General features: G+C 42.3%; 1 non-coding gene and 2 pseudogenes across 1 annotated transcript; 2 read left to right on the top strand and 1 right to left on the bottom strand.

The window, feature by feature from the left end:
* Window positions 1-809: 809 nt before the first annotated feature.
* On the top strand, window positions 810-2954 carry LOC120293702 (annotated as a pseudogene).
* An 84-nt stretch (window positions 2955-3038) lies between these two features.
* On the bottom strand, window positions 3039-3111 carry TRNAR-ACG. The gene has a single exon. It is a non-coding gene; the product is annotated as a tRNA-Arg (tRNA).
* Window positions 3112-7564: 4453 nt separating this feature from the next.
* The window catches only part of LOC120286339, a 7921-nt pseudogene continuing 3183 nt past the window's right edge, over window positions 7565-12302 (top strand).

Consider the following 12302-nt stretch of genomic DNA (forward strand, 5'->3'; position numbering starts at 1 on the left):
GATTTTTGGGATTTGCGAAGTGGGTCATCCAGGAGAAGTCGAGTTCGTGCACTCGTGGAAGATGGTCGAGAGATGATGATGCGTGGCAGCTGAAGACTTCTGTCACTCTGTTTTTCATTTTTGCCAAAAAGCTTCGTCACTTGTATATACTAAACAACGTGTGCCGTGTGCCGTCCGTGATTGACTTCTGGGCGTGCACGTAGACTTCGGGCGCGAAGCATTGCCGGCCATTGCGGACAAGCTTGAAGCTTCGCTGACCATTTCTGCGAATCTCTCTCTCTCTCTCTGTGAAACTACAAAAACCTTCGCTCGTTCTTCAAGCTGGGAAGGTGCTCTTTTGGATCTTCTGCCGACAGCAAGAGCTATGAGGAGAATTGGAATCGACAGTTCTTCCATCTCAAGCGTTCGCAGCGACGTACGCTGTCCTACCCTTTTCCCTTTTCTTTTCGAATTTCTTGTTTAAGCATCTCGCGTGCTCGTTGTTCATGAGGATCGGCAATTTAGCAGCATCGGAAGCTCATTTGCATACGTTTTGCTCATTGGGAGACTGCTCTGCTTGTTTTTTTTTTTTTTTTAACTTCTTTCTTTTATGCAAGAACCTTCCATGAAATCATCGCTCTAGCCATAGCATCTTAGCTTTGAAGTGATTCTCTGGTATTTTCCCTGTTTAGATTTAGATGGTTGGTACAAGAGAAGCCCAATTGAGTATGGGGAAGCAAAACTTCGGGCTCGCGAGGTGCATTGCGGTGGTGGTGATCGGAGTCATTGTGGCTATCGCATTTTCAGTCTTGATGCCACGAAAACGGAGAATGGCTGGGCATTCAGGGACTCCGGGGTTTGCCGCTTCCCGGCGATTTACAACTTGGCGATTCGAATTCGACACCGGCGGTCTGTCTGCTGCGTTTTACTGGCTCCCTTCGCCTTATGGGAACAGCTTCTTTGGCAAACCATCGGGCCGGTTCTCGGATGGCCAAGTCGTTATTGATTTCATGGGTATGCTTCAATTCGAGTGTGTGGGAATATCAGATGATTTTTCCTGATTTTATGAGGATTGCTTTTCCCTTTTCTGCTTTGATTTCCTGCTCAATGATCTAGTTTCTACGGAGAACCCACTAGTTTCCTGCTCAATGATCTAACTTTGCTGTCATCTTTTTGCACAGCCGAGAAGCTTGGTTTGCCATTTCTATCTGCGTATTTGGACTCTGTAGGTTCAGATTATCTCCATGGAGCGAATTTCGCCACTGGAGGCTCTACTATCCAGCGAATCGACGGCCGAGCATTTGACGCGAGACTTAGCCCTATTTCTCTCGATCTGCAGCTTCTGCAATTCCAACAGTTCAAGGCACGGACTAATGAGCTATTCAGTGACGGTGTTACAAGCCGTCTTCCACTACCGGGCGACTTCTCCAATGCTCTATACACTCGACATCGGTCAGAACGATCTCCACCTCGGCTTTAAATTCATGACAGAAGAACAAGCGCGGGCCTCTATTCCCAACATCACACATCAGTTCGCTTCAGTTGTTGAGGTTTGTAGCCTCTATATAGCGTCTTCCTAAACTGAGGGTTTCTTAGCCGAGAAAACAAAAGGTCTTGCTGTCGTACTACTTTTACTGCAGAAAGGATTACAAGTTCCACCACTACAACTACATAAGAATTTAACTCAACCCATGTCGAGATCGGTTTCATTGCTTCTGGTTTGGATTCAATGTCATGGATCAAGATTCTCATTCTTCATGTAATTGCTTCTTCAAATGGTCTAAAAAGTTTCTTCATCTTATTGATGTTAACACATGAATTGGAGATACTGATATCATCCTATGACATCGATCACTTCAAGTGTTGCTTACTCACTTTACATAGCAATTCTCGTGTTCTCTGGATATGCATCTGCTAGTTTTCGATAGTAGTGCTAGTAAAGCTAATGTAGTTGGCCTCGCTTTCAGTCCAAACACTAAAAAGCCTGGGTTAGTCCTTTTGCATCATCTGCTAATCAGCTAAAATATTTTGGTGTGATCATGAGCTTTGTACTGTCTCGTGATGCGATTTATCTAGACCTTACTGCGCTTCTTTTTGTTGCTGCAGAAGCTGTACCAAGAAGGGGCAAGAGCTTTCTGGATACACAACACGGGTCCCATCGGCTGCATACCACTGACCGCCAGGCGCATTTCCGCGATGCAGCCCGATAAGGTGGACGGAATCGGCTGTGTGAAGTCGCACAACGAAATAGCTCAAGAATTTAACAGGCAGCTCAAGGAGAGAGTCATTGACCTGAGAGCCAAACTCACTGATGCAGTTCTCACTTATGTCGACATGTACTCCGCAAAATTCATGCTGATAAGCGAAGCGAAGCAGCACGGTTAGTCCGTATCATTGTCTACTAATCTCTTCATTCGCAAGTAATTAGGTGGCAACAAGTGCTTTCTTGCGGTCTCGGACACGTTTGGATTCCCCTTCTGACGGGACTCAATTTGGTGTGCAGGTTTCACCGATCCCCTCCGTTACTGCTGCGGCCACAACGGAGATAACGTTGTCCCGTGCGGGATGAAAATGGCAGTTGATGGAGTTGAAGTTTCCGGGGATTCTTGCAGCGATCCATCCCAACACATAAGCTGGGACGGATTCACTACTCACGCCGCGAACCTCTGGATAGCGAACAAAATCCTGGACGGTTCGTTCTCCGATCCCCCGTGGCCATAACCGAAGCATGCCGTAAGGCCCTGTAGTCAGTCATGTGTAGTATGTAATAGTCAGAAAACAAGCGACTTGTTCCCAATTTTCGAAGAGCAAATCGAACTCCCTCCATGTTCATCTGGGAGGAGGCTGATTTCCGAGTTCTCTCGGCATCCTCAATGTCCATTGTCTCTCAGGTCGAGATAGTCGAGACGAAAGGGACGGCGTTCGCCTGCCATTTGATATGTGTCTGATGGAATATAAATTCTAGATTAGCATCATTCAGGAGCAGCACTCGTAAGTGCAAAAAAGGAAAGGAAGAGTTGATGGCTGAAAGAAAGAAAAGGTAAAATCGAAAGGAGAAGCGACTCCACTGGGGATCGAACCCAGAATCTCTGGTTTCGTAGACCAGCGCCTTATCCATTGGGCCATGGAGTCTTTCTTGGTGGAATCGCCATTAAAGTATTTTTTTAATATTTACAAACCGAAAATAAAAAGGCCCCAATTTAGTCGGAGGATGCACGTTTGTATGCAAAGTTTCCAAGTTCTTATCTATGAATGTTTCAAAAACAACCCAAACGTAAAAGTTTTCCGGGTGCAAATATACTCTGAATAACGTTTTTTTTGTTATGCATGAAATCTCCAACCAATCTCGAACCATGTCGAGCTTCTCAGGTGATCGTGGATCTACTCACTGAAGAGAGGAGAAGTCCTCCTTAAAATACTTTAGGAAAGACCTTCCGATACTCAAGAGGGCTAAAGTCGTTAAGTCATACATTTTTTTTTTTTTTTTTTTTGGCTTAAGTCATACCTTGATGGGTGTTATCCTAAAGAAGATTACCTAAAACTCGACCAAGTCTCAATAGGTAGATAAATAGGATTGGGTAGTGATCTTATAGGAAAACCCAGCTCGATTCTGCTTAAAATTACTATATATGTAATATATGATGGGTGAGTTTGGGAAAATATTAGGCTCGATTTTATACTCGAGGTATACTCAAGCCTTGCCCAATGATCACCTCTATTGATTATTGTATATATATATGAATTGGCTAACTCTTGTGACATCCCGAATTTCGACCCTGTCTCAATACATGAAATGGTATTTCATCGACGCGCCTATGGTCATTTTCTCAAAGCTAATCACTTCGAGTTAACTAACATATTAGGTGTGAAGCTATTAAGGAATATAAACGCGACAAACTTAAGAATTCGATCAAAACTCGACTGCGATAATCGGCAAGGGTCGATATGACACCATTATAATTGATTGTGATAGGAAATAGGTCGATTTGACGAAATAATGTAATTGAATTGCGGGTGATTTCGCATGATTATGAAATTCACGTCGAACGACACTAACCTGATTTTTTGTCGATTTTATACTTGGTGTCCGTAATTAAAATCTTGCGATTTTTACGACAATCAAGAGTCGCCTACGAGTCAAAGATGCACAAATGTGGATCGAAAATTATCGACCACGGGTCAAACGCATTAAAATTCCTAAAAGCTACTTAGTATGGTAGGTTGTACTAAAATCGCATCCAAATGATTTTTAACTACGAAATTGAATTCAATTTCGGAATCGAACGTTCGAGCGTATCACGATTTATTTTTAGAACATTGTTTCATCTTTCGAAGGAATTCCGTCGAGTTCGGGATTTTTGCAAAAAATCGATTTCGGACAAATCGGAAAAGAATTGGAAATTTGTATGGGCTGCTAAAAGGGGTTATTTGGGGGGTGCAGGACAAACCAAAATTTCTGTTCTAGAAACAATTTTTCTATTCCAGACTTGTTTTTGAAATAGGAATCCGTTTGATAAAATTATTTCATTTTTCTATTTTTGAAATAGATTTTTGTTCTCGAAATAGATTTGGAATAAAATCAAAAGTAAAAATTTATACTTTTCTATTTCTAGAACATAAATGAGAAATAAAATTCTTCTCATCGTTCGTCCTTATTACGAACCGATCGTCCATCCGTCACCATTGAACACCGCCCGCTAGTCGCCGCTTACCTTGGCCGGCCTTGGCGCCGTTGCTACCATCCGCCCGTCCGCAATGGTAGAAATTTTCGCTAAGTGCTATCAAACATATATTTTTCTTAAACTCATTTAAAATAAAAATAAAAATCTATTCTTCTTCTATAAATCAATTTGCTGGCCAAAATGGTTATTATCCGTGCCCTTTGCTGCCAAATTTGCTTTGTTTGGTGAAGAAATGAGAGGAAATGAGCGATTGGTTGGCCCCTTGACACTGTGAGCTGAAGACTTTTTGATGCTAACACTTAAGTGCTTGGATATTTAGGCTTGGCTCTCATTGGATGTTGCTTGGATTTTCGTGACTTCTCTCTCCTCTCTAGCCGCACATTCCTTCTCCTTCTTATTCCTCTTCATGTTTCTCTTCCACCCCACCAGCGACCGAATCCTCCTCACGCCTCAGCTCCCATCTCCTCCATTCCTTCTGTTGCACTGCCACACGCCCGCGCCCACATCACTCCGTCCATCTCCACCACCAACACCACACCACCCCGCCATCACCCCCTCAGCCGCCCAACTCCACCATCAGTTCCCTAGCTCCATGTGCAGCCCACCATCACGCCCGCTCCACTCTACAGTAGCCGCCAACTGCCTCATCCCCACCAGCAGCTGGTCCGCCCAGCTCCCTGCCAAGCAGACCCCACCATTCCAGCTTAGTCCTCCGGCCACCAGCAACCCAGCGATCCAGTCAGCCCAGCCCTCGACCCAGCAACCTTAGAACTGAATCTCAGCTTGGGCTGAGACTTGTTGGGCCTTTTTCAGACTTGGTCGGTTGAGGCCGTAGCCACGGGTCTTCACCGCCTTCGCGTCGCCGTCGCCAAGGACCCGCCATCGTGCTAATCCAATGAGTTAACATCCTAATCTTGGATTAGGAAGTTAATTGCACTTAGGGGATTAGTTTATTCTTAATTAGGATTGAGGATTAATTTAGTTAGTGTAACTAGTTAGTTGGTTAGTTTAGTTAGATGAACTACTTAGTTAAATTAGTTTGGTTAGGGGTTAGTTTGGTTAGGTTACTACCCTAGGTTAGTTAGTCAACTAGGGTTAGTTAGTTAACTAGGGTTGGTTAGTTAACCGTGGTTAGTTTATTTAATCGTGGTTTAGTTAATTAAATTAAAATAATTTATTTTCCCGAGATTTATTTAATTAATTTTTATTAGCATAAATTGTGACAGATAGCCATTTATCATAATTTTACGCTGATTGTCGTGGGATGCATTTATATGTGAAATTGATTGCTTAATTATGCAATTGAGTGCTTGGTTGCCGTTTTGGATTATTATTGCAAAAAAATGATTTTTGGTATTTAAATAGAAAATACCGGTGTCGATTTTTTACGCTAAAATATTTTATGTACTATATAAAATCGTGGAATTTTGAAATGGGAGTGTATCACGCTTATGGTTCGATTTGAATGTGTGACCATGCACAATTATATTATCGAATTTTTAATATGAAGAAAATTAGCCAAATCCATTATTTAACATTGAGGCATTTGAGTGTAAAACACGATATTCTTGACCGAGTATGGATGTGCGTGTGGTTACTATCGGAACTCGTCAACCAACGGGAGTTTGGGGACGATGCCGACTTTACCTGATCTGGGGGTCCGAAAGCCGGTTGCGGTGGAGGCCAGACCGATGCCCCTTTTTGGGATACCGTCTAGGCGGGGGTTCTAGACGTTGCCATGCGCAACAAAGCAGAACGACGCCTGATTATGCCGGATGACTGCCGACTAATGAGTTGATCGTGGCTGTTGGGTCATAAATAACTAGGACACGTCTGGGGTGTTCCAGTTATTGAATACGTTTGTTGTATGCATATAATAGATGTGGTGTACTAATATGCAAGGAGATGCTGAGATGAGGTAAGTTTGTGTGTGATGCATGTTTAGGCTGGTAAGTGAATTATCATTCTAATTGGAGTTTAAGGTATTGACTCGCTAAGATTTTATCTCAAAATTGGCCGTGGCTAACCATTTTTCTGTGTCCTTAGGATGCGAACTCGAAGCCCAAGGTTAGAGGGTACGGAGGGTAGGTGGCTTAGGGTTTTCTTTTGGACATATACTTGTTAATATGAATCCTTAGGTTAATGAAGTGAGTTTTGTGAAAGAGCGTTGGCATGTGTTTTACTATCCCCATGTTTGATGGTTGTCAAAGTATTTATTTAATTCACTTCCGCATATGTTTAATTGTGCATAAAAAGAAAAGGTCAGTGACGCGTTCTGAGAATGTCGCATTTCAATCAATCATCGAGGGATGTACGCGTGCTCGGGGTTCAGGATGTGACACTTTTTATATATAGGGGCCATCTTAAGTTTTTTTTTTTTTTTTTTTTTGTCGCACTACCTATGTACTATATACTCACTTACTTTTCGTCCATCTTAAGCTACAAGATAGTGATTTGGCAATGTATTGAAATTTTAATTACAAATAGATGTGGATAAATGCAAAATATAATCTTTAAGAAGAACATGGACGCAAAATTTTATTTTGTGACTTTTTACTTGATCTAACATCTTGTAACCGATGCACTTTGATTTTCCTTTTTAAGACCTAAACACTTGAACTCTATAAAAAGGATACGAATATTAATACTTAGATATACGTAGTATATGTATGTATATATATATATATATATATATATATATATATATATTTTAGATGACATTTTAAATATTGACCGAACTTTGTAATTATTAAGTTTAATTCCTTCTTCTTTTTGTCGGAAAGCTCAATTCTAAACACCTACAAAAAATAATTTTGTTTCTTTTTTTTTTTCCTCACGAAATTCCTCCCAAAATTTATGAGGGCACAGAAAAGTGCCACGTGGCAGAACTCGCCTCCAGCCATATGGCTCAGATTGCAGCTCCAAAAACCGAAAGCCATCGTCCTCTTTTTCCATCACTCTCTCTCTGCAACCGCCACTACAATGCTCTTCTCCTCCTCACTCTCTCCCCAAAACCTCCTCTCCACCGCCACCGCCTCCGCCCCCGCCGCCGCCTCTCCGGCACCGCCGCCTCCGGCAACCTCCTCCTCTTCTGCTTCCTGACCTCCCCGGCCCCAAGCCCCACGCCTCCGCCTGCAAATGCCGCCCTCCTCCCTGAGCTCGCCCTCCCCAGGCCCGTCCCCCTCGCCGGCGCCGCCCCTGCCCCCGCCCCCGGCTCCGGCTCCTCCGCCGCGTGGCCCACGGCGCCCCCCGCCCGGCGACGCGGAGCGGCCGCTCCTTCCTCCGCCTCCGCCGTCGCGTCCGCCATCCGCAGGCCTCGAGCTCGCCGGGTGGAGTTCGCGCAGCGGGTGGAGCAGGACCAGAGGGGCGGCCTGGTGCTCCCTGAGCCCTGACTTCCAGCGGCTCTGCCTCGAGCAGCTCGACCTCTTCCGCCGGATCGTCCATCCTGATGCTCTCCTCGGTCCGTTCCTCGGAGCTTTTGAGCCTTTTTTTTTTCTGCTTCCGGTTTTGCTTAGAAAGTCGAGATCGTTGTCGTTGAATCGATGGGTTTTTCAATGTTAATGAGGAGTGTTCGATTCGAATTGAGCAGGTCTATGTGAGGCCGGCTGGTAGTTATGTGGATGGACTGCCTAGGAGCTGCGCCGCGTCGCTGCTCATCCGGAATCCAACGCGAATGAGTCTGACATTGTTATTTTGGTTGGAAAATTTCAACGTTGCAACTGGATTGCGCGTTGCTGAAGCTGCACTTTCTAACCAACAAGTAAATGATCATTTTTGTTGCTCAGTCCTTTTTATTGCCATTTGCTCCAATTTCTTTCTTTTTAGGGGCTGGAAGTTAGTTAGTGGATTACCTTGTAGGTTGAAGAGATACCGGAGTCTCGGCGGTGGTATTTCCGATGGTGAAGCACCCTTTTGTAGTCGGATTCTTGGTTGCCGAGTTTCCTATGATGGAAGAGCAGGATACTTTCAGGATCCCATTCGGAGGACGTGTATGCATTGCCGCCTGGGACATGAATTGAAATGAGGGATACTCCGAGTGTAAAGGATATGAAGGTCGGAATGCGCCAGTTGAGCCCTGAGCAGAGATCAATTGCTGTCAACATCTCCTGTTCTATTGCAATGGCCTATGTGATGGATCAGGTACAACTGTTCAGCTAAGCCGGTTTGCCGCTCTTTTGTAACTGGATACATATGGATTCTATGTGTCCTGTTTCTATGTATATTGCATAAAGAAAGTGCATGCCGAATCTGGACTCCAGGGATGTGGGTTAGTTGTCTAGTCTGCTGCGGCAACGACTGTTAATCATGAGTGACACCAATCCTTTTGACAAATTTTTTTGATTATATTATTTTTCTATATTTTGGGCCATTTTTTTATAATATGCTTCAGTCACTACTTTGGTAAAACAGCATCTACTTCTGTATTGCATAATCCACCGTAGCTGCATAGGCATGCATGGTCTGTGCAGGGAGCAATTTGATTTTTTAGTTGCTCCGTGGATATCTAGAGGGGATTTACAGCATTTTCTGCTACCTAGATTAGATCATTGCACTTTTTTCACTAGGCAGACATATTTTTAGGTTGTCATGCTTCATTTTCCAGTGGAATCCTGTGATTTACATGTTAGTCATGCTATATCGCACTCTTAATTAGGTGTTTGGATAAGATATATCCTCCATGGAGAATATGCTAAAAAGCTTGACCTGTTTGTAATCTGGTATTTATCAGAGCTTTACTATTAATGCCCTTTATTTTGGTAGATATAATCACCTGCTATTCGCCCTTCATATACCTGAACAGCTTGTTGGTTTGCTTGTATGCATAACATGTGATCAGCTTGCCTCACTGTAGCTCTGACTTTACTTCCTGCATATTTAAATTGAACTAGTCCTTATTGTGTGCTGTTCAACTGAGATTGCTCCTGCTTGCGTTTGTTGCCCAACAGAAGGCAATGTTGCTCCAGCAATCTTCCTGGCAAAATAACGTCCGGATGAGCAACTTAGTGGAGCAGGTAAGAAGGATCATCTGGCATCAGCATGTGTTACTTGGAAGTGATTGTTAAGAAATGTAATGTTTGAAAGTTTACACAGATTCGTGGTCCTCTGTCGAGCATTCAAGTTTGACAAAATGCTGTCTCTGCACATGAAACGAAGTGAGGTTTGTGTATTTCACTTCTTTCTTTTCCCCCTTTCTGGCCTGAAATTCTACATCTAAAAGACATATGGTTGCAGATTTCCCATGACATTGTTGAAGACATCTTAGTGCAAGGTGATCGAATGCGAGATACTCTTCAACAACTTCAGGATGCAGTATACTTTACAAAGGTGCACACATCATTTCCTTTGACAGTTGTCCTTTTCTGGACACAGAATTGTCATTTTAGGTTTTCATCTCTTGATATAGACCACTGCTGTTTAGTAGTAGGTCACAGTGATCATGTAGAGTGGAGTTGCTCACACATGCTTGCTCATTGACATCTCTGTGACGCATATAAGTTTCTCATGGAGGACAAAATGTAGTAAAAGGTGGATGGAGTTGATTAATATGGCATTTGCAAGCCTTTGTATATGTTTAAGGTTTTTTTTTTCCTGTTCTCTAACCATGTTAGAACACTTCTTGGTGAAGCATGATATGCTTCTTCTATTGTAGACTTATCTACTTCTACAGATGTATCTGTTGATCAATTTTTGCCAACCTTCAGCACCCCCTCAGTCACCAGTGCTTTCCACTTTGGTAGAGTCAAAAAGTCATTTAACTCTGTCAATCTTTTTGTATGCAGTAAGAGATGTGCCCTTTCTGTTAATGTAGCTGACCTCTACAAAATCTGCAGTTCAAAGTTACCGTTACAATTTACAAATAGACAAAACTTAGCTATTCATGTTCTGTTGGTATTGCAGAGACTGTCAGCCTAACATTCATATAGCTGGCAATAGATCTGACTCTTTTCATTTGATATTTCTCAGGCTAACATAATGCGGTACAATGAAGAAACATTAAAGAAAGTGCACAACTCAACCTATGCCCATCCTGGTTCTGGAAGGTCTCACTGACTGATAATATTCAAAGCAAATTTTCAAAAGGTGATCAGTTCTCTCAGAATTCTGCTGTGAAAGATTTAGAGTTGCCAACGCCACCTCTTGCTCTTTGCACCTCTTCAACAACATGGAATCAGGTAATTATATTCCTGCTGGACCAGATGCTTCCATTATTCTGAGAGCAATTTCTTCTTGCTTTTTATATGTGAATACTGTAGTTTCTGTTCATCACTTGAATCTCTTCTGCTAGTAATGCTATAAACAGGCTAGCTTTTTAGACCTACATATGAATATATGTAACTAACTATCAGTAAGTAACTTCATTTATGGCTTTTACCTTTCATAGGCGATGATTCGAGCTGAGAAATGTGTTCTTGGATGAAGATTTTACTATTCTAAGGCAATGAATTTCTATATGTGCATCAAGAAGCAACACTAGTTACAGTTACAATTTCTTATATTAGGTTGTGCTTTCCTTAATTTGATTTATGTGCATTAGTACTTCTGGATGTACACTGATCACCACCCTCTCTATTTTTTTTAGAATGACCCTCAGAGAGCATATATATATATATGTCAACCTGATAACTTGATACCACCGGACCTTACAAGTTACAAGTCTGGTTACTAATTTTCGTAACAGCATGGCTGAGAGAACTGAAATTGGACTTGTGCACAAGATGGGAAAGATACTCGTTGCTTTTTAGTGACATTCAACTATTTAAAGGAAACTTGACCACTTTCATCATGACATCTTAAAGTTGTTGATTATGTGGAGGTGCTCTAGCAACAGAGCTCGTGATTTCATTACTTTTGCAGAAATTCAATGTTTCAATGGAAATAATCGAAATGGATAAATCTTTGTACAGTGCTTTCTCATGGAATTATCTCATTTTTCTCATTTTACGTTAATCCACCTGATTATCCCCTAATGCCCTTTCTTCTTGTCAGGAAGACCGTGCAATGTTTCTGATGTGCTCTCGGACCTCGTTGGTGCCATAAGACCTCTTGCCCGTAATCAGCAACGTGTGGTAGAGCTAAGTGAACTTTCACAACCCTTGCAAGTTGCCATAGAAGAACCTGCTTTCCGCCAGGCTCTGAGCAACTTGATCGAGGGTGCATTGTTGCGTACGCATGTTGGGGGAAAGGTTGAAATAGTAAAGCACAGGAGGCACCAGCAGGTGGTGCTCTCGTGGAAAATTGATGATGATGGGCCCGATATGCATTACATGGTATGTGCAAAGAGTTCTACTATTTTCTTATCTCAATTCGTGAATAGCTCATCGAATTTCTGGTTTTGGCTTGTATAGAGGTATGTGTTAGAGCTTAATTGTTACAAATATTACTAGTTTGTTCTATATTAATAATTTCATCACTCGCTTAGTAGTTTATTTAGGTCTGTTTTCATATAATCCCTTTGAACCTTATAGCTTAAATATGTTAGTTTGACAGTCTAACAAAGTATAAAAGGCAAGTTTTAGGTGTGTTTGTTTTACCGAAAACTTCATGATAAATTAATTTTTCCTTGAATATACTTTTCTAAGAAAGATAGTTTTAATTTGTTTGGTGACTTAGGGAAAGTGATTCCTTTCCTGCCAAAAAGGC

This window comes from Eucalyptus grandis, chromosome 5 (genome assembly GCF_016545825.1).
Source record: "Eucalyptus grandis isolate ANBG69807.140 chromosome 5, ASM1654582v1, whole genome shotgun sequence".
Classification (NCBI taxonomy): Eukaryota; Viridiplantae; Streptophyta; class Magnoliopsida; order Myrtales; family Myrtaceae; genus Eucalyptus; species Eucalyptus grandis.